General features: G+C 44.3%; 1 long non-coding RNA gene across 1 annotated transcript; it reads left to right on the top strand.

Moving 5' to 3' along the window:
- Positions 1-416: 416 nt before the first annotated feature.
- On the top strand, positions 417-25,878 carry LOC115164919 (uncharacterized). Its single transcript, XR_003870027.1, has 3 exons — positions 417-713; positions 1,746-1,919; positions 24,504-25,878. It is a non-coding gene; the product is annotated as an uncharacterized LOC115164919 (long non-coding RNA).
- Positions 25,879-27,022: the final 1,144 nt, after the last annotated feature.

Raw genomic sequence — 27,022 nt, 5'->3', positions numbered from 1 at the left:
AGTTCAGCCATACATGAAGAGGGGCTACTGGTCCTCTAATGTATTCCTGATTTAATATTGTATCAAAAAGAGAGCAGGGGAGGAGGGAAGGGGAAGAGGGGGGAGGGGAAGAGGGGGGCGGTGGAAAATGTAAATAGAAGCCTTATGAGGCTTTTGTGGCCGGGTGTTGTAGTTTGCTGATTAAATATCACGTGGTACATTGGTAATGCCCAGTGGAGCGTTTGAACCCTGGATGTGTGAAGAATCCTGTTGGAGCCTTTGTGCTTGGGCTGTGTACCATAACTTCCTCCAGTGGAACAATACGGGATAGGAAGACAGGAAGAGGCTCTTCTCACACTTAGCCATTTATTAACTTTGTGGGGTTCTTGCTTAAGTGGAAAATCCCTCCGTCCAATAAAGGAGGAGAAGAAAGAGCCCAATTCACCATCGTTTTTTTTTTATTCACGTTTTTCATCTCTTCTCTAAATCGCATTCTCATTGGAGGGTCGCCTTTTTATTCGTCCGTTTTTTGGGGGGTCGTTGGGGACATTTCTCCAGCGCGTTATTGGTGTGGGACAATGGGCAGGACACACCCTAATTCAGGAATTTCTCTCTGTTTTTTCTTCTTTCTACTTCCTCTCTATGTCCGTGGATATGGTGGTCCCATAAGAGGAACCAGGTTGAGACATTGCTCCAGATTCTAGCACTTCCTGGGACAGACGTCAACGTGAAAGGTAGGTCTCCCGACCCCTCGCTCTCCCGCTGCCTTCACTTTAGTGCGTCGCAGAGCGATTAACATGGACATTTAGAATGAAGAATACAAGGAATGTGGTCATCACAAGTGTAACCTTTAGCTATAATGCGAAGGGTGTGTCTTGGAGGAACAGGGTGGGTTGGAGGCTAGATTTACCGCGGCTCTGCCAAGCGAATGCACGCCCTCTGATATTTCCAACGGCAGTTTTTTTACCCTCCCAGGGCAAATAAAATAACAGTTGTCTTCCTTTTAAGTCCAATGCAATCGTTTATACAGATGTGGCGCAATTTGAATAGTTTTAATGCATTTATTAACGGTCGTCTAACGTGTTAAGTGGAAAAGGAAATGGGACAAGATGAAAGGGTTGAAATGGCGAAGTGGTGAGTTTGAGTACAGTCTCTGGTGACATACTCTGATGACATGAAACACAAACCGGGTCCCCATAATATGAGACCTCTGATCTCAGACAGAAAACGCATAATGTTTAACTTTAGAGACAAAGAATGACTTTCATGACAGAATACATCCACCGGATCGTACAGTAGACATAGATTTAGACTAGCTTATTTAGATCAAGATCGATTTAAACTATTCTGACTATTACGTTTTAATGTGTGTCTAGCTTTGGATGTAGTGAAATCATTAGAGTATCCCAGATGACTTGGTTTTCAATTGAGAAGGTGGCTGCTACTAGCTATGAAGCTATTTCAGTATGATGTGTGAATGTGTTTAATGGTTTTCTTAGGGGTTGTCCTCCATTTCACTCATAATGCAGTCTTTATTTATAAAAACAAAAAACATCCCCAATTTTGATCTTGTCTCATCGCTGCAACTCCCCAACAGGCTTGGGAGGTGAAGATCAAATCATGTGTCCTCCGAAACATGACCCACCAAACTGCGCTTCTTAACACTCGCCCGCTTAACCCGGAAGCCAGCCGCACCAATATGTCAGAGGAAAAACAACATGCATGTGTGCCTGCATGTGTATTTCTACGTATGTGTTACTCCTCAGACCATGCAGGCTGGACGCCCCTGCAGAGGCGTGTAACCATGGCACCAGTGCATGTGTGGAGGCCCTGCTGTGCCACCGGCCCGTCCCTCACCTGAACGGCCAGGTGGGCGGAGTCAGTCTGCTACACGATGCTCTGTGGACACACAGACATCGACAAGATGCTCCAGCATGCAGGTCAGTACACACACACACACACACACACACACACACACACACACACACAGAGATAAACAAATGCATGCACACACAAGGATATTGGTACAAGTTTGAGGGGTATTTGGACCACTATGGTACTTGGAAAAGGAACCATTGAATAAGGTGAGAGGAATATGGATGGATGAATTAGTCTGAAATGTATCAGGGAAATTGACACTGGGCCTTAAGGGCCTAACAGTCCTAAAAGCCCACAGTCTCAAATCTGAATCATCTCTGCATCTCTACAGTCCCCCCCCACCATCTTCTTCCTCCCTGCTTCTCTATTCCTTTCTGTGCTCTGTCGCAACGTATCCCCTATCCGCTCATACGATGTCTGTTAATGTATTTCTGAAGAGATTAGAGTTGTCAGGTTCTGCCGCTTGCAAAATTCACACACTGGTTTGGTGGGAAACGTGTCACAACATAAATACTTTGTCTCCGTGTGTTTGCTTGCCATATGCGATCGCTGACCGGGAGCTTTGAAGTGAGTGTGACGTGTGACGTGTGTCAAAACAAATGGGGGAAGGGTGTGTTGGTGGCATAGCTGTGTGTATGGTAGTGGTGGTGGGGGGAGAGTATAGATGTGTGTGTGTATGGTAGTGGGGGTGGGGGACAGCGAGACTCCCATGTATGCCGCCTCCACTTCCCTGCCTCACTCTCCACTTTGACTAATTATAGTTAATTTGATTCGGCTTTCCCATTAACACATGTACATATTCTGTCCTCAAAAATAAATGAGATTGGGATTGTTTCGTCCCGGTGAGAAAACGAAGGAGTGACAGGAGAAAAGGAGCAAATTAAAGGGGTCAGAGGATGAGACTGTTTGCAAAATTAGAAAAAAGTGTGTGCGCGTGTGTGTGACTGTCTGTGTGTGTGTGGGTGCGTGCGTGCGTGCGTGCAAGCAAGCTGCTTGGGCTGCACCAGTCACTGCAGGCCCCTTCTGTCTAGGACTCAGCTCGCTCTGTCTAGGACTCAGCTCTCTCTGTCTAGGACTGTCTAGGACTCAGCTTGCTCTGTCTAGGACTGTCTAGGACTCAGCTCGCTCAGTGCTGCCTGCTAGGCCACAGATGGAGGGATGGAGGGAGCTACTACTGCTGGAGAAATGTGATACGCGGCTCTCTTTCCCTCTTTCTTTCACTTAGTTTCTATTTCTTGGCGTTGTGACAGGAGATAGTGAGGAGACCTGGGTAGATAGAGATAGTGGATCTAGCTGGGTAGATAGAGATAGTGGATCTAGCTGGGTAGATAGAGATAGTGGATCTAGCTGGGTAGATAGAGATAGTGGATCTAGCTGGGTAGGTCATGTTGTTCATCAAATTACTATCTCTGGTAAACACACAGTGAAAGTGTATTTGTCACATGCACAGGCTACAGAAGGTGTAAATGGTACAGTGAAATGCTTACTTGCATTGTGGAGTCTTTTGTTTAGATAATGAACCATAACCCCAACTCAAAAACATTACTACCCTGCATGAATCTGCAGGTAGCTAAAGCTAACTAACTAATTTCAATGTTAGCTAGCTAACATTCCACAGTCAACATTCAACAGCCTGATCAACTCTATGCGAAGGGGATGTGTCGCGCTGCATGAGGCAAATGGTGGTCACACCAGATACTGACTGGTTTTCTAATCTACGCCACCGTATTTTTTTAAGGGAGTGAGGGTAGCTTAAAAAATGAAGAAAGTGAGGCTAGCTTTTAAGATGAAGGGAGTGAGGCTAGCTGGGAAGAATGTCTGTCTGTCGCCATGGACACCACTGCCCTCCAGGCTGATCAATGGAAAGGACAGAGAGAGTGATTCCTGTGGAATAGTACATTGGAACCAGCAGCTTTAATCATCAGGTGGTTGATTCTGATTTCACATTAAATGGTTGTGGCGGAGCTTGGCTCCATTAACTCAGCTTAGGCTAAATTAGGACATCAGGTAAAGCAACTATAATGTAGTAGTCTATTACATGTTTTCTACTGAGTTTGCGTATGTGATATGATGGACACTGAATAAATGCATCAATGAAAGCTATCTTTGTTGGTGGGGTGAACTAGCTAGCTAGCGCTTCTGCAATTGTTACTAAATGGCTGTTGACTTGCTGTCACCCTGCTGTGTTGTTGAGCTGCCAGGGCTTGGTCAGAAACAAACAACGCCTTTCAATGGCAGTGTTCTCACCCTGAAATAATGACCCTGGCTGGAGGACAGGGGGAGGAAGGGGGCGGTGGGGGGAATAACGTATGGCCCCCCCCCTCGACCCTGGGTTGCTGGCAGGGAAAGCATGCCATGGCTAAGGGCAAGGCCTGCTCTCACCCCTCCCTCTCTCAAGGCTGGTCCACACGACCCTGTGTGTTTGCTTATGTTAGTGCACGTGCGTGTTTGCCCGCTCGCTGTGCCTGCGAGTGTTTAATTTTGCAGGATGACGAGAGAGAGAACCATATTGGAATGGAAAATGACCTGGAGCAGTGGCTGCTCCAGAGAGGCATGGAGAGGGAGAGAGGCAGGCAGAAAATAGATTTTCCTTAATCTCTGGCAGCTCTGTACAGCCACCCATGTTAGTAAGCAGAGCCTAGCCTAGGAGCCATCCACATCTAGTCTCATTGAGACCCGGCTAAAACTGACCAACTAAGCAGCTAGTTTAGATCATTACACTACACTACACTACACTAGATTCATATTTATCATACTTTTCCTTCCTCAGAGTCTCAGAGTCTCAGAGTCTCTGCCCGACTGTCGATTAAAGCAAACTTAAAGGACAGCAATTTCTACCAGGCTCTTCAAATCAAATTGTATTTGTCAAATGCACCGAATACAACAAGTGTAGTAGACCTTACAGTGAAATGCTTACTTACAAGACCTTAACCAACAATTCTTTAAGAAGTTAAGAAAAAAAATAAGTGTTAAGTAAAAAATAGAAAATAAAAAATAAAATCACCAAATAATTAAACAGCAGCAGTAAAATAACAAGCAAGGCTATGTACAGGGGGTACCGGTACAGAGTCAATGTGTGGGGGCACTGGTTAGTAGAGGTAATTGAGGTAATATGTACATGTCGGTAGAGTTAAAGTGACTATGCATAGATTTTAAACAGAGAGTAGCATCAGCGTAAAAGAGGGGTCTGGGTAGCCCTTTCATTAGCTGCTCAGGAGTCTTAAGGCTTGGAGTAGAAGCTGTTAAGAAGCCTTTTGAACCTCGACTTGGCGCTCCGGTACCGCTTGCCCTGCGGTAGCAGAGAGAACAGTCTATGACTAGGGTTGCTGGAGTCGTTGACTATTTTTTTAAGGCCTTCCTCTGCTGCTTTTTGTTTGTTTGTCACACAACCAAGCATTCATCAGCTTGTCTCCCAAACAGTCCCCCCCCCCCTTCCTTTACCTTCCCAAGCCAACCCATTCAAGTTTTGCTGAATTCATGTTTGTGGAGCTGAAAGACATCATAGGAAATAGGAAATAGCTCGGTCCCCTCAGACTGCTGCAGTGCCATGGATTCACTCGGGCTGCGATGTGGAGCACGGTTTCAAAATGGTGGATCAACACAACAGTGCCTTGTTCAGGGTCAGCTCATTTGTTCTCACTGCTGGGACTGGAACCAGTAACATTCTGTTAGCAATTGCTACTTTGTAAGCTAGCCATATCCAGACCAAAACGACACTGCAGTGCATGGATTTCAGCTGAACATGCGGCTGTTTCAAAAGGCTAGACTTCCCAAAACTCCCTAGGCCTTTTCTCCAACATCTTCTACTCTCACTCTCTATTTCTCTGCCTTCATTGGGGTGTTGGGTGTTTGCCAGGATAGAGTCTGCAACCCCTCCCCATCTCTCTCCCTCCCCCCTCCTCATGTCACTCCCTCACGCTCTCGTAGAATGAGTTTCCTCTTTCAGGCTTCTCTCAGCACACAGCTTGTATCGAGACCCTTACTCTGGTCTTTGTGCTGGCAGAGCCCATGCTCAAGACTGAGTGTGGTGTGTTTGTGTGCGTACGCATGTGTGTGTGTGTGTGTGTGTGTGTGTGTGTGTGTGTGTGTGTGTGTGTGTGTGTGTGTGTGTGTGTGTGTAGGAAAGCTGCTATTTATTCAAGGGTGTGCTTCTACTTGGCTTTGTGCTATTTTTCAGTCTTGAAGTTTTCTGGCAGGCCACCTAGCCCCAAAGGCCCTATAGTACATTCACTGTACCCCCACACAGACTAAACTAGCCCTCCTCTGTTAGAACCAATGCATGGCCTTGTGGTTTCAAGGCAGCTTTGGCAGGAGGGAGGCTTATTTTATGTGAGAAACACATAGGTCGAGCAACTGGTACTGCTGCACACCATTTCCATTCTTGTTCAGTTTCATGTCTTTCCTCTCAGAAGAAATCAAATAACATTGCATTTGTCACATGCTTCGTAAACAACAGGTGTAGACTACCAATGAAATGCTCACTTACTGGCAATGCAGAGCGAAAGAAAATAGTGAAAACAATAGAAAAGCAAAACGCCTAATAATAATTACACAAAGGATGAAGGGATAGAAACAAGACAAAGTTAGCATGACAGCTTTTCTAGGACTGTCCCTTCTCTCTGTTCAGGCCTGACCTAAACAACAATACTGAGTGTAATGGAACAGGAATAAGTTATAGAATAAACAGGTAAAGCTTGTGACTTCTACATATATGTGGACGCTACCATGATTACGGATAGTCCTGAATTAATCATGAAAAATGATGAGAAGTTAGACGCACGAATATCAGACCCCCCAAAAAATGCTAACCTCCCCTGTTATTGTAATGGTGAGAGGTCTTGTCTTAGCGATTTGAGATTTTATCATTCATCATTATTCATGATTAATTCACGACTGTCCGTAATCATGGTAGCATCCACATTAATGCAGAAATGTTTAGAAACATATTCTATTCTTATTTACACTAAAAGTGACTCCAACATTCAACTACATTATGTACCATTCATTTCTATTGGGCACAAAATAATCTGAAACACAACCAGAACAAACAGAGTCACAAGCTTGATGTAATCATTGAGTGCTAGGAATATAAAACTTTGACTGCTTTAATACACATAAAGGAATTTTTGCAAAGAATTTTTGTCCCCTATGTACAAAAAGTGCTGTTATTTCTAAATGGTTCACCTGATATGGATGAAAATACCCTCAAATAAAAGCTGACAGTCAGCACTTTAACCTCCACAGTAATGTATCATTTCTATAGAGAGCCAAAACAACAAACAATGTGTCAATGTCCCAATACTTTTGGAGCTCACTGTATATCTGCTGTGTTAGAAGCAATTATTGGTACCATGATTATCTTCGAAAATGTTTAATTTACACAAAGATTGACAACAAAGACCACCATTTTCCCATTCACTATCATGGGGATCCTGTTTTTCCCCTGGTACTAAGTAGCCTTCCTTATACTTGATATGTTGTTCACTGGCCAGTAAAGGTCCAAGGTCACTAAAGATGCTTCAATCATTACACGGTAATGTCACGACTTCCGCCGAAGTTGGTCCATCTTCTTGTTCGGGTGACGTTCGGCGGTCAACGTCACCGACCTTCTAGCCATCGCGATCCCCTTTTCATTTTCCATTGGTTTTGTCTTGTCTTCCATCACACCTGGTTACAATTCCATCAATTCCATGTTGTGTATTTAACCCTCTGTTCCCCCCATGTCCTTGTCCGTAATTGTTTGTTGTAGGGCTTGTGCACGGTATGCTGGTATTTTACCGGGTTTTGTTTGACCCATTGATTGTATTATTTTGTTGACGGTGGTTTATGGTTATTAAACACAACCGTTGTAAATCAGTTTCCGCTCTCCTGCGCCTGACTTCTTAGCCACCAGTAGCATCGCATTACAGGTAACCAGTCTGTATTTAGATACAGGGCTCTGGTCTGAGTGGGTCACAGGCATATGAAGAGATAATCTAACCTCTTTACCAAATGATTTGTCTACGCCATGGACTTTCTTTGACATTTTATTAAACATTTCTTAGACAATGTCATTTTCTTTAGACTTAGAGACATCAACTTTCACATACCTGTGCTAGCTAGTTAGCGTTAGCTAGCGCTAGTTGGCTGTATGTGCGCCAAAGCTCTCTTTTTGAATGGGAAACCAACATGTGTCCACCAATTTTATTTCCATGACTGATCAAAACTTGTTTTGATCAGTCATATAGTGAGCAATATGTTTGGAATATCAAAATGCAATAGTGGTAAATATATCAACGCAATACATATAGTATTGGCACCTACAGTTGAAGTCGGAAATTTACATACACTTAGGTTGTAGTCATAAAAACTCGTTTTTCAACCACTCCACAAATTTCTTGTTAGTTTATTTCTATGTTCTGTCTAGGTGTTTGTATTTCTATGTTTTGGTAATGGGGATTGGGGCCTTCAATTGGAGGCAGCTGTCTATCGTTGCCTCTGATTGAAGGTCCTATATTTAGGAGTGTGTTTGTCATGGGATTTTGTGGGAGTTTCTGTGTATAGCTTTGTGCCTTACCGGCCTGTTCTTTGTCGTCGCGTTTTTTTGTATACGTTTTGGTTTTCCTTCTTTGTCCGTTAATAAAAGAAGATGAGTATACATTTTCCTGCTGCGTCTTGGTCTAAACCCTACGACACCCGTGACAGTACCAGTACCCTCTGTATATAGCCTCGTTATTGTTATGTTATTGTGTTACTTTTTATACGTTTTTTCTTTAGTCTATTTGGTAAATATTTTGTTAACTCTTCTTGACCTGCACTGTGTCACGCCCTGATCTGTTTCACCTGTCCTTGTGGTTGTCTCCAACCCCCTCCAGTTGTCACCCATCTTCCCATTATTCCTTGTGTATTTATACCTGTGTTCTCTGTTTGTCTGTTGCCAGTTCATCTTGTTTGTCAAGTTAACAAACTATAGTTTTGGCAAATTGGTTAGGACATCTACTTTGTGCATGACACAAGTCATTTTTCCAACAATTGTTTACAGACAGATTATTTCACTTATAATTCAACGTATCACAATTCCAGTGGGTCAGAAGTTTACATACACTAAGTTGACTGTGCCTTTAAACAGCTTGGAAAATTCCAGAAAATGCTGTCATGGCTTTAGAAGCTTCAGATAGGCTATTTGACATCGTTTGAGTCAATTGGAGGTGTACCTGTAGACGTATTTCAAGACCTACCTTCAAACTCAGTGCCTCTTCGCTTGACATCATGGGAAAATCAAAAGAAATCAGCGAAGACTTCAGAAAAAAATTGTAGGCCTCCACAAGTCTGGTTCATCCTTGGGAGCAATTTCCAAATGCCTGAAGGTACCACGTTCATCTGTAGAAACAATAGTACACAAGTATAAACACCATGGGACCATGCAGCCATCATACCGCTCAGGAAGGAGACGCGTTCTGTCTCCTAGAGATGAACGTACTTTGGTGCGAAAAGTGCAAATCAATCCCAGAATAACAGCAAAGGACCTTGTGAAGATTCTGGAGGAAACAGATACAAAATATCTATATCCACAGCAAAACTAGTCCTATATCGACATAACCTGAAAAGCCGCTCAGCAAGGAAGAAGCCACTGCTCCAAAACCACCATAAAGAAGCCAGACTACAGTTTGCAACTGCACGTGGGAAACAAAGATCGTACTTTTTGGAGAAATGTCCTCTGGTCTGATGAAACAAAAATAGAACTGTTTGGCCATAATGACCATCATTATGTGTGGAGGAATAAGGGCGACGCTTGCAAGCCGAAGAACACCATCCCAACCGTGAAGCACGGGGGTGGCAGCATCATGTTGTGGGGGTGCTTTGCTGCAGGAGGGACTGGTGCACTTCACAAAATAGATGGCATCATGAGGCAGGAAAATTACGTGGATATATTGAAGCAACATCTCAAGACATCAGTCAGGAAGTTAAAGCTTGGTCGCAAATGGGTCTTTCAAATGAACAATGACCCCAAGCATACTTCCAAAATTGTGGCAAAATGGCTTAAGGACAACAAAGTCAAGGTATTGGAGTGGCCATCACAAAGCCCTGACCTCAATCCTATAGAAAATGTGTGGGCAGAACTGAAAAAGCATGAGCAAGGAGGCCTACAAACCTGACTCAGTTACACCAGCTCTGTCAGGAGGAATGGGCCAAAATTCACCCAACTTATTGTGGGAAGCTTGTGGAAGGCTACTCAAAACGTTTGACCCAAGTTCAACAATTTAAAGGCAATGCTAGCCAATGCTAGCCAATACTAATCTGATCCACTGGGAATCTGATGAAAGAAATTAAAGCTGAAATAAATGATTCTGTCTACTATTATTCTGACATTTCACGTTCTTAAAAAAACTGGTGATCCAAACTGACCTAATACAGGGAATTTTTACTACGATTAAATGTCAGGAATTGTGAAAAACTGAGTTTAAATGTATTTGGCTAAGGTGTATGTAAACGTCTGACTTCAACTGTAAGTATCGTGATCATATTGTATAGTGAGGTCCCTGGGAATTCCCATCCCTATCATCTAGTGACAAGCCACTGGGTCTCAGTGACGATATTTTCAAATCGCTACAAAGTCATACAGTAGCCTGGATAACAGCATAAACCCAAAAAACTGGGCAACAAGGAGTTTAGAATGACACTTCCAATATCCATCCAAATCCAATATCCAGTGTCATGGCAGTTGTGCACATGGCGTGGTTGCCCACTCTCACTGGTCTGAGTGTTCCAGTGCCTTCCAGGGGATTACAGCCAGCCTCCAACCCTAACCCTCTGCCCCCTAATCTGGCTCTCATCTCTGTCTGCCTAGGCCCATGTTTATTTGGGTGAGGAGCCCTTCAACCGGATAGCAATCATTCCGACAATGCTAGCTATCGCTAGCAGGCTGTGGTCACTTAAAAAAGAGCAATCTGCCGTTGCTACATACATTTTTGGATTTAAAACTTAATTATATTTACCCATTGATTCTTGAAGAATATAACGTACCCTTTCAGAACCCAAAATATAAGGTTGTTTCACTCCAATGTTTGTTTATATTTACTTTGTTAACAAACATAATATAGCCTCAAAACATGGTTAAAACTATAATTTTGATATCATGGATGGTCAGTCCTTGCATCCATAGCTCTTTCTATGAATTTGAATGGTTCTCCAGCCCTATCCCGTATCTTTTTACCGAAACAGGGGCAGGAAGAACGCTTTGTTATTGTTTCAACTGCTGATTTCTGCTTTAAAGATGTGGGCTGCGTCTCAATCATGGCAAGTGGTTTCCTTTCTTTGTCTCCTGCTGTCTCATCCACAGAGATTTGGAACCGGACTGTTGAAGGTAAGCTTTCCGGATGCACCGTCTCTGTATATTTTAGATCAGTGTGACGGAAGGAAAGGACGTTGAGGAAAGGAAGCTTTGTTCCGCTGGCTGTTGAGATGTGTACATTGACTGTGGTGCAGCGCCATTGGATGACTCTGTGGTATTGTCTTCCTATGGCTGTTGTCGTTGTTGTAGGGTGTGAGATGTTGCCCCTGGCCTCAGTTCACACAGTCTCTCTGTGTTTGTCAGGCGGAAGGGAAAATAGAAAGAGGAATGTTTTCCACTGTGGAGCTGTATCCCGGTCTGTCTGCTTTAGTTCCAGACGAGAGAGAGAGAGAGAGAGAGAGAGAGAGAGAGAGAGAGAGAGAGAGAGAGAGAGAGAGGGAGAGAGAGAGAGAGAGCGGGGATGGAACTCAGCTCCTCCACTCTGTCTCTCCCCTCCTCCACTCTGGCCTTTGTATTTCTTGTCTTCGGCTGCCCTCTAAAGGCCAGAGGGCTTCGCACTGTGTGTGTGTGTGTGTGTGTGTGTGTGTGTGGCAGTCAGGCTGAGTCTGGCTGGTGCAGGCAGCAGTAGTGTTCATGAGGTGTGTGAATTCACGAGTCTGAGCAGGACTACACACACACAGGGCACAGTGTAATTACCCCTGCTCACATTTAATCCCCCAGGTGTTTTCTTTATCGCCAGCGCAGCATATCTGACACATTGCGCCAATACCTGGACTGACTTCAGTCGCTCTCCTTGATACGGGAGCCAATATCATACCAAGCCACTCTCACAACACTCTTAGCGGGTGTGTGTGTGTAGGTGTGTGTGTGTGTGTGTGTGTGTGTGTGTGTGTGTGTGTGTGTGTAGGTGTGTGTAGGTGTGTGTGTGTGTAAGTATATGTGTGTGTGTAGGTGTGGGTAGGTGTGTGTGTAGGTGTGAAGTAAAGCACTGACTGGTGTGTATTTCATTGTGAATAATAGCAGCGGCTGATTCCATTGTCTTGGGACAGAGAGAGATCCACTGCTGTGTGCATTCATCAAGTTCTACTGGCAATTGCATAGGAAGAGAGAGAAACAAAGAGACAAAGAGACAGACAGACAGACTGTCTGAGAGAGAGAGGGAGAGAGAGGTAGATGGGCAGACAGGGTGAGAGCAAGCGTGTGCACGTCCCCTCCCTTGTGAATGTGATGAGAAGGGTGGGGTGAAGAGAGGCAGGGATAGAGAGACAGCCAGAGACAGACAGACAGGCCCCTGCTGCACCCTCTCCTCTCTCTCTGACTCCGTCACCCCCCAGGTTGGGGCCTGTCTGTCAGACAGTTTGACATGGCAGCGGGCAGCAGACAGGGAATGCGTCAAGCCAGCCTCACCCAGCCTGACGCCTCACTCGCAGCTGATGGCTCTGATTTTGGCCCAGGCCTCTTTTGCACGAGAGAGGGTGGGGAGGAGAGCAGTCAGCTCAGAAAGAGGTAGGGGAAGGAGAGGTGAGGGCTCAGTTCACAGAGAGGGGGAGCAGAACAACGGTGGCATCTATGCCCATCACACCCATCTGTAGGTTTTGTATTTGGCTTCCTTGTATTTTAGGGGAGGCCCAGATAATCCTTTAACAGAAAACACACAGTCATGGATGAAGGTGCACTTGTTTTTATTCTGTGGTTTTTGCACACACATCATGGAACATTGAAGGCAACTTCAGATGAGCCTGAATTCTGTTGATTGAAAAGAAAAATTATTATTTTTGGAGAAAATAGCACTTCAGAACATGTCCTTCTGCCATTGAAATATCATTTGACGATGTGAAATACTCTACTGAAAGGCACATACAGAGCAGAACCCAAGGCTGGAGCCTTCACTGAAAGCTACAGCTATTGTGAACAAAAATATGATATATTCTTAACAAAAATAAATGTAACATGCAACAATTTCAAAGAGTTATAGTTTATATAAGGAAATCAGTCAATTGAAATACACTACCTTTCAAAAGTTTTGGGTCACTTAGAAATGTCCTTGTCTTTGAAAGAAAAGCAATTTTTTTGTCCGTTAAAACAACATCAAATTGATCAGAAATACAGTGTAGACATTGTTAATGTTGTAAATGACTATTGTAGCTGGAAACGGCAGATTTCTTATGGAATATCTACATAGGCGTAGAGAGGCCCAGCAACCATCACTCCTGTGTTCCAATGGCATGTTGTGTTAGCTAATCCAAGTTTATCATTTTCAAAGGCTAATTCATCATTAGAAAACCCTTTTGCAATTATGTTAGCACAGCTGAGATCTATTGTTCTGTTTAAAGAAGCAATAAAACTGGCCTTCTTTAGACTAGTTAAGTATCTGGAGCATCAGCATTTCTGGGTTCGATTACAAGCTCAAAATGGCCAGAAACAAAGACTTTCTTCTGAAACTCGTCTGTCTATTCTTGTTCTGAGAAATAAAGGCTATTCCATGCGAGAAATTGCCAAGAAACTGTAGATCTCGTACAATGGTGTGTACTACTCCCTTCACAGAACAGCGCAAACGGTCTCTAACCAGTATATAAATAAGAGTGGGAGGCCCCGGTGCACAACTGAGCAAGAGGAAAAGTACATTAGAGTGTCTAGTTTGAGAAACAGACGCCTCACAAGTCCTCAACTGGCAGCTTCATTAAATAGTACCCGCAAAACACCAGTCTCAAAGTCAACAGTGAAGAGGCGAGGATGCTGGTCTCCGGGATGCTGATTTTCTAGGCAGAGTTCCTCTGTCCAGTGTCTGTGTTCTTTTGCCCATCTTACTCTGTTATTTTTATTGGCCAGTCTGAGATATGTTTTTTTCTTTGCAACTCTTCCAAGAAGGCCAGCATCCCGGAGTCGCCTCGTCACTGTTGACGTTGGAGGCGGCTTATGGTAGAGAAAGGAACATTAAATTCTCTGTCAAAAACTCTGGTTTACATTCCTGCAGTCAGCATGCCAATTGCACGCTTCCTCAAAACGTGAGACATCTGTGGCATTACGTTGTGTGACAAAACTACACATTTTAGAGCGGCCTTTTATTATTCCCAGCACAAGGTACACCTGTGTAATGATCATGCTGTTTAATCAGCTTTTGATATGTCATACCTGTCAGGTATTGTCATACCTGTCAGGTGGAAGGATTATCTTGACAAATGAGAAACTCTCACTAACAGGGATGTAAATAAATTTGTGCACAAAATTTGAGAGATAAGCTTTTTGGGCGTATGGGGTTTCTGGGATCTTTTATTCCAGCTCATGAAACATGGGACCGACACTTTACATGTATTTATTATATTTTTATTTCACCTTTATTTAACCATGTAGGCCAGCTGAGGACAAGTTCTCATTTACAACTATGACCTGGCCAAGATAAAGCAAATCAGTGCGACAAAAACTACAACACAGAGTTACACATAAACAAACGTACAATAGAAAACATCTATGTACAGTGTGTGCAAATGTAGAAGAGTAGGGAGGTAAGGCAATAAATAGGCCATAGAGGCGAAATAATTACAATTTAGCATTAACACTGGAGTGATAGATGTGCCGATGATGATGTGCAAGTAGAGATACTGGGGTGCAAAAGAGCAAGAACAAGGCAGAGTTCATCTCAGCCTATGCTACCCTCCAGTCCCTCGACTTCTTGGCGCTGACGGAATCATGGATTACCACAGAAAACACTGCTACTCCTACTGCTCTCTCCTCGTCTGACCACGTGTTCTCGTACACCCCGAGAGCATCTGGTCAGCGGGGTGGTGGCAGTGGAATCCTCATCTCTCCCCAAGTGGACATTCTCTCTTTCTCCCCTGACCCATCTGTCTATCTCCTCCTTTGAATTCCATGCTGTCACAATCACTAGCCCATTCAAGCTTAACATCCTTACCATTTATCGCCCTCCAGGTTCCCTTTGAGAGTTCATCAATGAGCTTGACGCCTTGATAAGTTCCTTCCCTGAGGATGGCTCACCCCTCACAGTTCTGGGTGACTTTAACTTCTTGGGGCTATGTGGGACGTTAGCGTGCCACCCGTGGCGCACCCTATCAACAGCAGGTGCATTTCAAGAGCGGCAAATTTGAAACCAAATAAATGTCAAAATTCAAATTTCTCAAACATACAACTAACTTACAGCCTTTGAAAGATAAACATCTTCTTAATCTAACCACGTTTACCGATTTCAAAAAGGTTTTACGGGGAAAGCATAAAGTTAGGTTATGTTAGGAGAGTACATTGACAATAGCTGTGTGTAGTGTATTGTCGATTCAAAGACAGGCGTCACCAAAACCATAAAATCAGCTAAAATTATGCACTAACCTTTTACAATCTCCATCAGATGACACTCCTAGGACATTATGTTAGACAATGCATGCATTTTTAGTTCTATCAAGTTCATATTTATATCTAAAAACAGTGTTTTACTATGGCGTTGATGTTCAGGAAATCGTTTCCCTCCAATACCGGCAGTCAAGTCATGACAACAAAATAATTAATTAATATTAGAAAACATTGGTAAAATATTATATTGTCATTCAAAGAATTATAGATTTACATCTCTTGAACGCAATGGACTTGCCAGATTTAAAATGAACCTTACTGGGAAATCACACTTTGCAATAATCTGAGCACTGCGCCAGAAAAATACGCATTGCGATACAGACTAACCGCCATGTTGGAGAGATCTAAAATCGAAAATACTATGTAAATAATCCATTACCTTTGATTCTCTTCATCAGATGTCACTTCCAAAGAATCCCAGGTCCATAACGAATGTAGTTTTGTTCAAAAAAGCTCATCATTTATGTCCAAAAACCTCCGTGTTGTAGCACATGATCTAAGCCAGCCGGACTTCACTTCACTTGAAGAACGGAAAAAATATATTTTCGTTCGTTCAAACATGTCAAACGTTGTATCGCATAAATCATTAGGGCCTTTTTTAACCAGAACATGAATAAAATTCAAGGCGGACCATTGGGTTCTCTTTTAAAACGTTTCGGAATGAGAGTACCCACCATCAAATCGCGCGCCAGGTGTCTAATGGGCCATCGCCGTTCCAACGCTCTTCTTCAGTCAGATCTCACTGTAGAACACTCAAAACACTTTGTAAAGGCTGGGGACATCTTGTGGAAGCAATAGGAAGTGCCAAAATATTCCTCCTTCCCTTTTTTTTCAATGGTATAGGCTTAAAGTCAATTCAACACATCAGGTATCCACTTCCTGTCAGAATCTGTCTCAGGGTTTTGCCTGCCAAATGAGTTCTGTTATACTCACAGACACCATTCAAACAGTTTTTGAAACTTTAGGGTGTTTTCTATCCAAACCTGAACAATAATATGCATATTCTAGCTTCTGAGTTGGTGTAATAGGCAGTTAAAAATGGGCACATATTTTTTCAAAAATTCTCAATACTGCCCCCTATACCCTAACAGGTTAAGTCAAACGACACCGCTGGTCCTGCTCACATTGCCCTACCCTATGCTTTGACCTCTTTCTCCCCTCTCTCTCCAGATGAAATCTTGCGTCTTGTGACGGCCGGCCGCCCAACAACCTGCCCGCTTGACCCTATCCCATCCTCTCTTCTCTAGACCATTTCCGGAGACCTTCTCCCTTACCTCACCTCACTCATCAACTCATCCTTGACCGCTGACTACGTCCCTTCCGTCTTCAAGAGAGCGAGAGTTGCACCCCTTCTCAAAAAACCTCCACTCGATCCCTCCGATGTCAACAACTACAGACCAGTATCCCTTCTTTCTTTCCTCTCCAAAACTCTTGAACGTGCCGTCCTTGGCCAGCTCTCCTGCTATCTCTCTCAGAATGACCTTCTTGATCCAAATCAGTCAGGTTTCAAGGCTGGTCATTCAACTGAGACTGCTCTTCTCTGTGTCACGGAGGCTCTCCGCACTGCTAAAGCTAACTCTCTCTCCTCTGCTCTCATCCTTCTAGACCTATCTGCTGCCTTTGATACTGTGAACCATCAGATCCTCCTCTCCACCCTCTCCGAGTTGGGTATCTCCGGCGTGGCTCACTCTTGGATTGCGTCCTACCTGACAGGTCGCGTGGCGAGAATCCGTCTCCGCACCACGTGCTCTTACCACTGGTGTCCCCCAGGGCTCAGTTCTAGGCCCTCTCCTATTCTTGCTATACACCAAGTCACTTGGCTCTGTCATATCCTCACATGGTCTCTCCTATCATTGCTACGCAGACGACACACAATTAATCTTCTCCTTTCCCCCTTCTGATAACCAGGTGGCGAATCGCATCTCTGCATGTCTGGCAGACATATCAGTGTGGATGACGGATCACCACCTCAAGCTGAACCTCGGCAAGACGGACCTGCTCTTGCTCCCGGGGAAGGACTTCCCTTTCCATGATCTCGCCATCACGGTGGACAACTCCATTGTGTCCTCCTCCCAGAGTGCTAAGAGCCTCGGCGTGACCCTGGACAACACCCTGTCGTTCTCCGCTAACATCAAGGCAGTGACCCGATCCTGTAGTTTCATGCTATACAACATTCGCAGAGTACAATACTGCCTTACACAGGAAGCGGCGCAGGTCCTAATCCAGGCACTTGTCATCTCCCGTCTGGATTACTGCAACTCCCTGTTGGCGGGGCTCCCTGCCTGTGCCATTAAACCCCTACAACTCATCCAGAACGCCGCAGCCCGTCTGGTGTTCAACCTTCCCAAGTTCTCTCACGTCACCCCGCTCCTCCGCACACTCCACTGGCTTCCAGTTGAAGCTCGCATCTGCTACAAGACCATGGTGCTTGCCTACGGAGCTGTGAGGGGAACGGCACCTCCGTACCTTCAGGCTCTGATCAGGCCCTACACCCAAACAAGGGCACTGCGTTCATCAACCTCTGGCCTGCTGGCCCCCCTACCTCTGTGGAAGCACAGTTCCCGCTCAGCCCAGTCAAAACTGTTCGCTGCTCTTGCACCCCAATGGTGGAACAAGCTCCCTCACGACGCCAGGACAGCGGAGTCAATCACCACCTTCCGTAGACACCTGAAACCCCACCTCTTTAAGGAATACCTGGGATAGGATAAAGTAATCCTTCTAACCACTTACTATTGTAAGTGGTTGTTCCACTGGATATCATAAGGTGAATCCACCAATTTGTAAGTCGCTCTGGATAAGAGCGTCTGCTAAATGACGTAAATGTAAATGTAAAATGTAAGATAAATAACAATATGGGGATGAGGAAGTTGGGTGTGCTATTTACAGATGGGCTGTGTACAGGTAGAGTGATAGGTAAGCTGCTCTGACAGATGATGCTTAAAGTTAGAGAAGGAGATATAAGACTCCAGCTTCAGTGATTCTTGCAATTCGTTCGTCATTGGCAGCAGAGAACTGGAAGGAAAGGCGGCCAAAGGAAGTGTTGGCTTTGGAGATGACCAGTGAAATATACCTGCTGGAGCGTGTGCTACAGGTGGGTGTTGCTATCATGACCAGTGAGCTGAGATAAGGCAGGACTTTCCTAGCAAAGACTTGTAGATGACCTGGAGCCAGTGGGTTTGGCAACGAATATGTAGCGAGGGCCAGCCAACGAGAGCATACAGGTCGCAGTGGTGGATTGTATATGGGGTTTGGTGACAAAATGGATGGCACTGTGATTGACCACATCCAATTTGCTGAGTAGAGTGTTGGAGGCTATTTTGTAAATGACATCGCCGAAGTCAAGGATCGGTAGAATAGTCAGTTTTACGAGGGTATTTTTGGCAGCATGAGTGAAGGAGGCTTTGTTGCGGAATAGGAAGCCGATTCTAGATTTAATTTTGGATTGGAGATGTTTAATGTGAGTCTGGAAGGAGAGTTTATAGTCTAACCAGGCACCTTAGGTATTTGTAGTTGTCTAAGTTCAGAACCATCCCCAGTAGTGATGCTAGTCAGACGGGAAGGAGGCCACGGAAGGAGTGTTGTCTGGCATTGAAGCTCGTTTGGAGGTTTGTTAACACAGTGTCCAAAGAAGGGCCAGATGTATAAAGAATGGTGTCGTCTGCGCAGAGGTGGATCAGAGAATCCCCAGCAGCAAGAGCGACATCATTGATGTATACAGAGAAGAGAGTCGGCCAGAGAATTTATAACCCTGTGGCACCCCCATAAAGATTGCCAGAGGTCTGGACAACAGGCCCTCTGATTTGACACACTGAAGTCTATCTGAGAAGTAGTTGGTGAACCAGGCGAGGCAGTCATTTGACAAACCAAGGCTATTGAGTTTGCCGATAAGAATGTGGTGATTGACAGTGTCGAAAACCTTGGCCAGGTCGATGAAGATGGCTGCACAGTACTGTCTTTTATCGATGACGGTTATGATATCGTTTAGGACATTGAGCGTGGCTGAAGTGCACCCATGACCAGCTCGGAAACCAGATTGCATAGTGGAGAAGGTACGGTGGGATTCGAAATGGTCGGTGATCTATTTGTTAACTTGGCTTTCAAAGATTTTAGAAAGGCAGGGCAGGATGGATATAGGTCTATAACACAGTTTGGGTCTAGAGTGTCTCCCCCTTTGAAGAGGGGGATGACCGCGGCAGCTTTCCAATCCTTGGGGATCTCAGACGATACGAAAGAGAGGTTAAACAGGCTAGTAATAGGGGTTGCAACAATTTCGGCTGATAATTTTAGAAAGAGAGGGTCCAGATTGTCTAGCCCAGCTGATTTGTAGGGATAAAGATTTTGCAACTCTTTCAGAACATCAGCTGTCTGGATTTAGGTGAAAGGAGAAGCGGGGGAGAGGGGGTGCAGAGCTGTTGGCCAGGGTAGGGGTAGCCAGGTGGAAAGCATGGCCAGCCGTAGAAAAATGCTTATTGAAATTCTCGATTATTGTAGATTTATCGGTGGTGACAGTGTTTCTTAACCTCAGTGCAGTGGGCAGCTGGGAGGAGGTGCTCTTATTCTCCATGGATTTTGCAATGTCCCAAAATGTTTTGGAATTAGTGCTACAGGATGCAAATTTCTGTTTGAAAAAGCTAGCCTTAGCTTTCCTAACTGACTGTGTATATTGGTTCCTGACTTCCCTGAAAAGCTGCATATCGCGTGGGCTATTCGATGCTAATGCAGAACACCACAGGATGTTTTTGTGCTGGTCAAGGGCAGTCAAGTCTTGGGTGAACCAAGGGCTATATCTGTTCTTAGTTCTACATTTTTTGAATGGGGCATGCTTATTTAAGATGGTGAGGAAAGCACTTTTAAAGAGCAACCAGGCATCCTCTACTGACGGGATGAGGTCAATATCCTTCCAGGATACCTGGGCCAGGTCGATTAGAAAGGCCTGCTCGCTGAAGTGTTTTAGGGAGCGTTTGACAGTGATGAGGGGTGGTTGTTTGACCTCAGACCCATTACGCATGCAGGCAATGAGGCAGTGATCGCTGAGATCCTGGTTGAAGACAGCAGAGTTGTATTTAGAGGGCAAGTTGGTCAGGATGATATCTGCAAGTTGCGTTTATATTTTTGTTCAGTGTATAAAGGTCCTTTTTCAATGCTCTAACTGAAAGTACTATGGCCCAAGCCCAAAATAAAATTTTTAATTCTCCATCTCCAACTTGATAGACCCGGTGAACACTGCGAATGCTTCCCCTCAAGGCCCAAAGCACTTGCCTGATCCTGACATGGCTGAACTGCAACTTAACATGGGCCTGATGTCAAGACCAAATCAACCTGGAGTGGTTGGCTATTATTACCTGCTGTGTGTGAAGATCTCTTCTCACCTCGCCCACTCTGTCTCTAGCAGTCTCTCTCTCTCTCTCTCTCTCTCTCGCTCACTGCCTCTCTCTCAATCCAGCAGTCTCTCTCTCTCTAGCAGTCTCTCTCTCTAACTGTCTCTCTCTCTCTCCCTCTCTTGAGTGGCTTTGATCAAATCCCTTACTTCCTCAACTGCTGCTTCATGGCTGACCTCTGCATTGTACATTTTCCTGCTAATGTAAAAGTTTATGTAGATTAACGTGACAATTTATGCAGATTGAGTTTTTGCCACTCGAGCTTGAAGCACTAAAGGTAGATGAGCGCTGACCCTGTGGTACCTGAGCCATGCGCTTGGCCTTCGCTATTCCTCAGAGTGCCATAACTGCCTAGTTGTACTCAAGAGGGAAAAAGAAACGCTTCATAATTCGCAAGTTCCTTTCTTTACACAAGTCATGATGGCCGCCTTAAAAGGGGAATACCACCACAAAGTTCCACTGTAAATACGTAGTTGTTTAGCATGAGAGTATGGAGGTATGTAGATGTGTATGTACTATATGTGACAGAGAATATGTGAGAAAGAGAGGATGTATGTGTTTATTTTAATACCTGCAAATAGCTACTTAAACTTGAACTTGCTGAATGCCAACTTGCACTCGTAAGGTAAAGAACAACATTAGCCGTGTTAAATCGTAGGATCAAAGTGGAATGCCCCTTTATAGTCTTTAAAGTCTGATGCCGTCTCTGCACAAGCAGCACACACCCAACAACAAGGACAATTTTTCTTCCTTGACATGTCATGTTTCACAAGCCTCAAAGAGTGTCTGTCGAAACAGAAACCGCTGCCTGGCTGTCTGTCGGCAAGCTTTCAGGCACTGTGGCGAATCGTCAGAGAGCCCTAAACTAGCTCACAAGTGGTAGGAACATTGCGGAGGTTGAGCAGTCAAGTGCCATCAAGCACAGTTTGCCATAAAAATTGGATGTCTAAAAGCAAACAAAGAGCTCACACTTGACTCGGCCTGCTCCACATAGGCCATGTGTGCGTGGGCCCGCTGCTGGAAATTGCTTTTATTCTGAACACACAAAGAGAAGGGAAGAGGCAGAAGTAATATAACACATCCCCTTACTACACACAGTTAACTGGCTTAATATAAATGTGTATGTGTGTTATGTACAGTCCTACTGATGAAAGATCAATATGGGTCAAATCAAATCAGTCTTGTGTTCGAACAGTACTAATCTTAGGCCTAGATGCTTTAGGTATAATGCCATGAGCCGTTTGTAGATTGGACAGCTCTAACGCAGTTCCACCTCCGACACGCCAAAACAACCGCGTTGCGGATGTCAGCTAAAGCGGATGTAATTTAATTACAGTCCTTAGTGTACTCTAGCCTCCATGTTTTTTCCATCCCAGCCCTTCCCAATGCCTCTCAGTTTGATTCATCGGCACTGACACAGTCTAATGTGTTACATAAGCACATGTAACCCTAATCCTCTATCAGGTCACTATCTCACTAGATTCCCCGAACACAATGTGACCAGTGAGTCAGCCAGTTAATTGTGTCAACACAATTAGTGAAGTGAAGTGAGTTATATTCCCTGGCTGGCACTGTGGCCCAATGGGTAAACAGCTGTTCTCTTCTCTGTGTGTGTGTGTGTGTGTGTTCATCCACTATGTATATCTGTTGCAGTATCCTCCCATTGGCCCCCATGTTGTCTCTCTTCCACGTTATTTCATAATTATGTTGCTTAAATTGGCTGCTCAACGGTGCATCGTTGTATGTCATATGATCGCTGATGCTCAGCTGGCTGAATGCATGGGGGACATGTTAAACTCCCTCCACTTCTCAGGCCCAAATCATACATTTATGACAAGTGTGTTGCAAGGTTTCGATGTAGTACGTTTGTTTTCAATTGATTCTCTATAACCTACAGTCATAAGAATCTATTCTTCAAGATTGTTTTGATCACGCGAACTGGGATATACTCTGGATTGCCTCTGAGAGAAACAATAATGTATACACTGACTCAATGACTGGAAGTGCATCAGGGAAGTTGTTTCCACTGTGAAAATAACAACGTATCCAAACCAAAAAATCTGGATAGATGGTAGCATTTGCAAAACAAAGCGCAAACCACCACATTTAACAGGGACGAGCACAAACAGTCCAGCTGTAAGGCAATGAAACAGGCAACAATCGGTACAGAGACAAACTGGAGTCGTAATTCAACGGCTCAGACACGAGACATGGCAGGGACTCCAGACAATCACGGATTATAAAGGGGAAACCAGCCACGTCGCGGACACCAACTCCTTGCTCCCGGACAAGCTAAACACTGTCACCTGCTTTGAGGAAAACAGTGCCGCTGACGCAGGACACTACCGCTGACGAGGACCCTGAGCCCTTGTTCTCCGTAGCTGATGTGAGTAAGACAAGGCTGACGCTCAACATGGTGGCCCTCACACGGGTGTGTGCCATGCATGTCTCCAACGTTTTCAAAGCAATCATCAAGTTTGCAGATAACACAAAAGTGGTAGGCTAGATTACCAACAACAATGACGAAACAGCCTACAGGGAGGAGGTGATGGCCCTAGCTGAGTAGAACCTCTCCCTCAACGTCAACAAAACGAAGGAGATGATCGTGGACTTCATGAAAAAATAGAGGGAGCATGCCCCTATCCACATTGACGGAACGGCAGTGGAGAAGGTGGAACACTTCAGGTTCCTCGGCATACACATCACTGATGATCTGAAATGGTCCACCCACACAGATAGTGTGGTGAAGAAGGCGCAACAGCGCCTCTTCAACCTTAGGAGGCTGAAGAAATTTGATGCACTTTTGAGAGCATCCTGTCGGGCTGTATCACCACCTGCTACAGCAACTGCACAGCCCACAAACGCAGGGCTCTCCAGAGGGTGATGCTGTCTGTCCAATGCATCACCGGGGGCACACTGCCTGCCCTCCAGGACACCTACAGCACCCGATGTCACAGGATGGCCAAAAACATCAAGGACATCAACCACCCGAGCCACAGCCTGTTCACCCTGCTATCATCCAGATGGCGAGATCAGTACAGATGCATCAACGCTGGGACTGAGAGATTGAAAAACAGCTTCTATCTCATGGCCATCAGACTGTTAAATAGCCATCACTTGCCGGCTACCACCCGGTTACTCTACCCTGCACCTTACAGGCTGCTGCCCTATGTACCTAAACATGGAATCACTGGTCACTTTAATAATGGAACACTAGTCACATTAATGTTTTCATACTTCTTTACTCATTTCATATGTATATACTGTATTCTATTCTACTGTATTTTAGTCAATGCTACTCCGACATTGCTTGTCCTAATATTTTGATATATCTTAATTCCATTCTATTACTTTTAGATTTGTGTGTATTGTTGTGTAGTGTTCAATATTACAGCACTGTTGGAGCTAGGAACATAAGCATTTTGCTACACCCGTGATAACATCTGCTAAATATGTGTACGCGACCAATACAATTTGATTTGATTTAAGATGCCGTAAACATGGTATTAATAGCAAAAATAGAAATGTCCCAAATATTAAAATGGCAAGGAATGCAGGGTTAAAGTGGAAATAAAGTGATCTTGTTGGGGTCAAGGTGAAAGGTGACCTCCCTCTGTCTCTGTCCGTCTGTCCTGCAGGATCTGCTGCAGCAGAAAGACGGCCATGGATGGACTGCACTGGAGCTGGTTTCAAATGCCATGCTGAAGGAGGAGCTTTGACGCAGCGCCCTGACTGGAGAAGTGGCCCTGGAGGCATTGAGGTCAGGGACCTGTCCTTCCTGGAGGCCTGCTCCTGCCTGCTGACCCATTTGCTCTTCAACCCCCCTACCTCCTCCTCTTCCTCTAGAACGTGCCCTGGGATGAATCTCGGCCCACATGTCTAACTGATTGTGTCATTCATAGTCTGTTTCAGGGACCATTTTGTTTTCGATGATATTTTTATTAACATTTATCATGTGACATCCCACTGCTAATCTTCTTACTCTTTTTAGGAATTGTTTACATTTGTTCATGTTATTTTGTGTTATGTCAGCAGTGATTTTACAGATTATGTAAAAATATATTTTGTATTGGGAACTGGTGCAATATGTAATGTTAAGATAATTAAGATAATTAGGTACTATTACAAATGTATGTGTGAATTGTACATTTTTTGCATATCCCACTCCCCTGAGACACCCTCTGAGAGTGGGGTCAGAGCCAGGCATCAGCCGTTGATAATGAAATTCACAGCCGCTGCACAACTTCCTCACCTGAATGTAACCAAGGGCTATGTAGATAGGTAGGTTTAACCAATTACAGCAGCCTTTTTTAAACTATGGGTTGGATAACCAAAGTGGATCATACTGTAGGTATGTAAAAAGTGGCACATTTGTTTCTGTCCGGGGTGGGGTGGCGAGCGGCGGGTAATTGTGCTCAGGGGTTTTCCTCATTCAGGCCGAGATTCAGTCAATGGTGTGTTATAGAGCATCGCTCTAAACAACTGCTGACAATGCACATTTAAATGTGCCTTGGATTGAATCACAGCCCCAATGGGCAAGTTCAGTTTGCATTCCCCGGTGCCCTGGGTAGTTCGTAATTTCACTTTAGGACCAATGGAATGGTCTAAAATAAGCAACTTGAGGGGAATAAGTAGACCAGAGCCAGCTGTTATAAAAAATGTAAATAATAATATATAAATCCTGTCTCTGTAAATGGCCGTTTCCTCTCTCGCGTGATCATACCAGAGATTATGGAGGAACTGTGAGTTCAACGCGTGAAGCATGCTCACGTGAGAGGGGGAATGCCAACTTACACAGACCGGAACCTTTTCATTTTTTTCAATGAAAAACTGCCTTTATGAGACGACATCATTTTACAGCATCTTTGTATGGGCAATGCAAAACTAATCTTGTTCTAAAGGAAGCTCCGTTTCAAGTGCTGAACTACTGTGATTGGTTCAATTAAAGCTTGGTGGGCAGTGCTTGGAGTGAAACGTCAGTGGGTGGAGTGAGGTGAGAGTCAAATAAAAAAAGGTCTTAAGTTGGAGGTGCATAGAGGGCATTACACGCTGGCCACAACCTGAAAGGTTGCCAGTTTGAATCCTGTTTGCGACTTTTGTTTTCCAACCATACCCAACATTCTTAGCTAACGACATGTTTCTAATCTAACTTTTGACGTTTCTAACTTCCTGACTGAACAGAATGAAATATGTGAAAAAAATGATCTGGTGCTCTCCCCCCTGCTGACTCATTGGACTAGGCACTAGGATGGGGACCAGAAGGTACTATGTTCAAATCTTGCCGATGCCCGTTCTGTAATAAGGTCTATTTATGTTACCTTTCCGTAGCAAGGAATGCTCACCCTCAAAACCCAAACCATCCTTCAACTCTTGTTTGTGACAATGGAAGATATTCGCTAACATCCATGACTAGGGTTTCTATGCAATGGGTGAATCTCAATTGTATTTCCCTGATTTCTTACGGTCTCCCGCCCTGCCTCCTCCTCAAGACACACTGGAGGAGAAGATCCAAGGGAGGAACCTCATTCTGCTCCAATGTGCTTTCAGAAAAAGATGAAAGGAAGAATCAAGAAAATACAACTGAGATTCACTCAATGTATTCACTCTAACCCTTTTCCAGAACAGTGTTCTTCGAGTTAGGCTGGGATTCAATCCAACTGCTGGTTGTCCTCTGGGAAATCTGGGAAACCAGGCCTGGTATTCATTGCTGACTTTGAAAAGGCCTTTGATAGAGTACGTCTGGAATTTATATATAAATGCCTGGACTATTTTAATTTTGGAGAATCTCTTATACAATGGGTTAAAGTTATGTATAATAACCCCAGTTGTAAAATGGTAAATAATGGCTACTCCTCAGAAATGATTAAATTGTCAAGAGGAGTAAAACAAGGCTGTTCATTATCGGCATATCAATTTATTATGGCCATGTAAATGTTAGCTGATAAAATCAGATCCAGCAATAATATCAAGGGGCTAGAAATCCAGGGCTTAAAAACAAAAGTGCCATTGTACACTGACGATTAATGTTCTCTTTTAAATCCGCAATTTGGTCACCTGCACAGCCTCATAGAGGATCTAGATACTTTTTCTAACTTCTGTGGATCTTAAAAAAATACAAATTTTACATTACTGTGTAGTTTACCAATAAGATGGTCTG

Source organism: Salmo trutta, chromosome 27, assembly GCF_901001165.1.
Source record: "Salmo trutta chromosome 27, fSalTru1.1, whole genome shotgun sequence".
Taxonomy (NCBI): domain Eukaryota; kingdom Metazoa; phylum Chordata; class Actinopteri; order Salmoniformes; family Salmonidae; genus Salmo; species Salmo trutta.
Note: the sequence above shows the minus strand (reverse complement) of the source record. Positions and strands in the feature narration are given on the sequence as shown.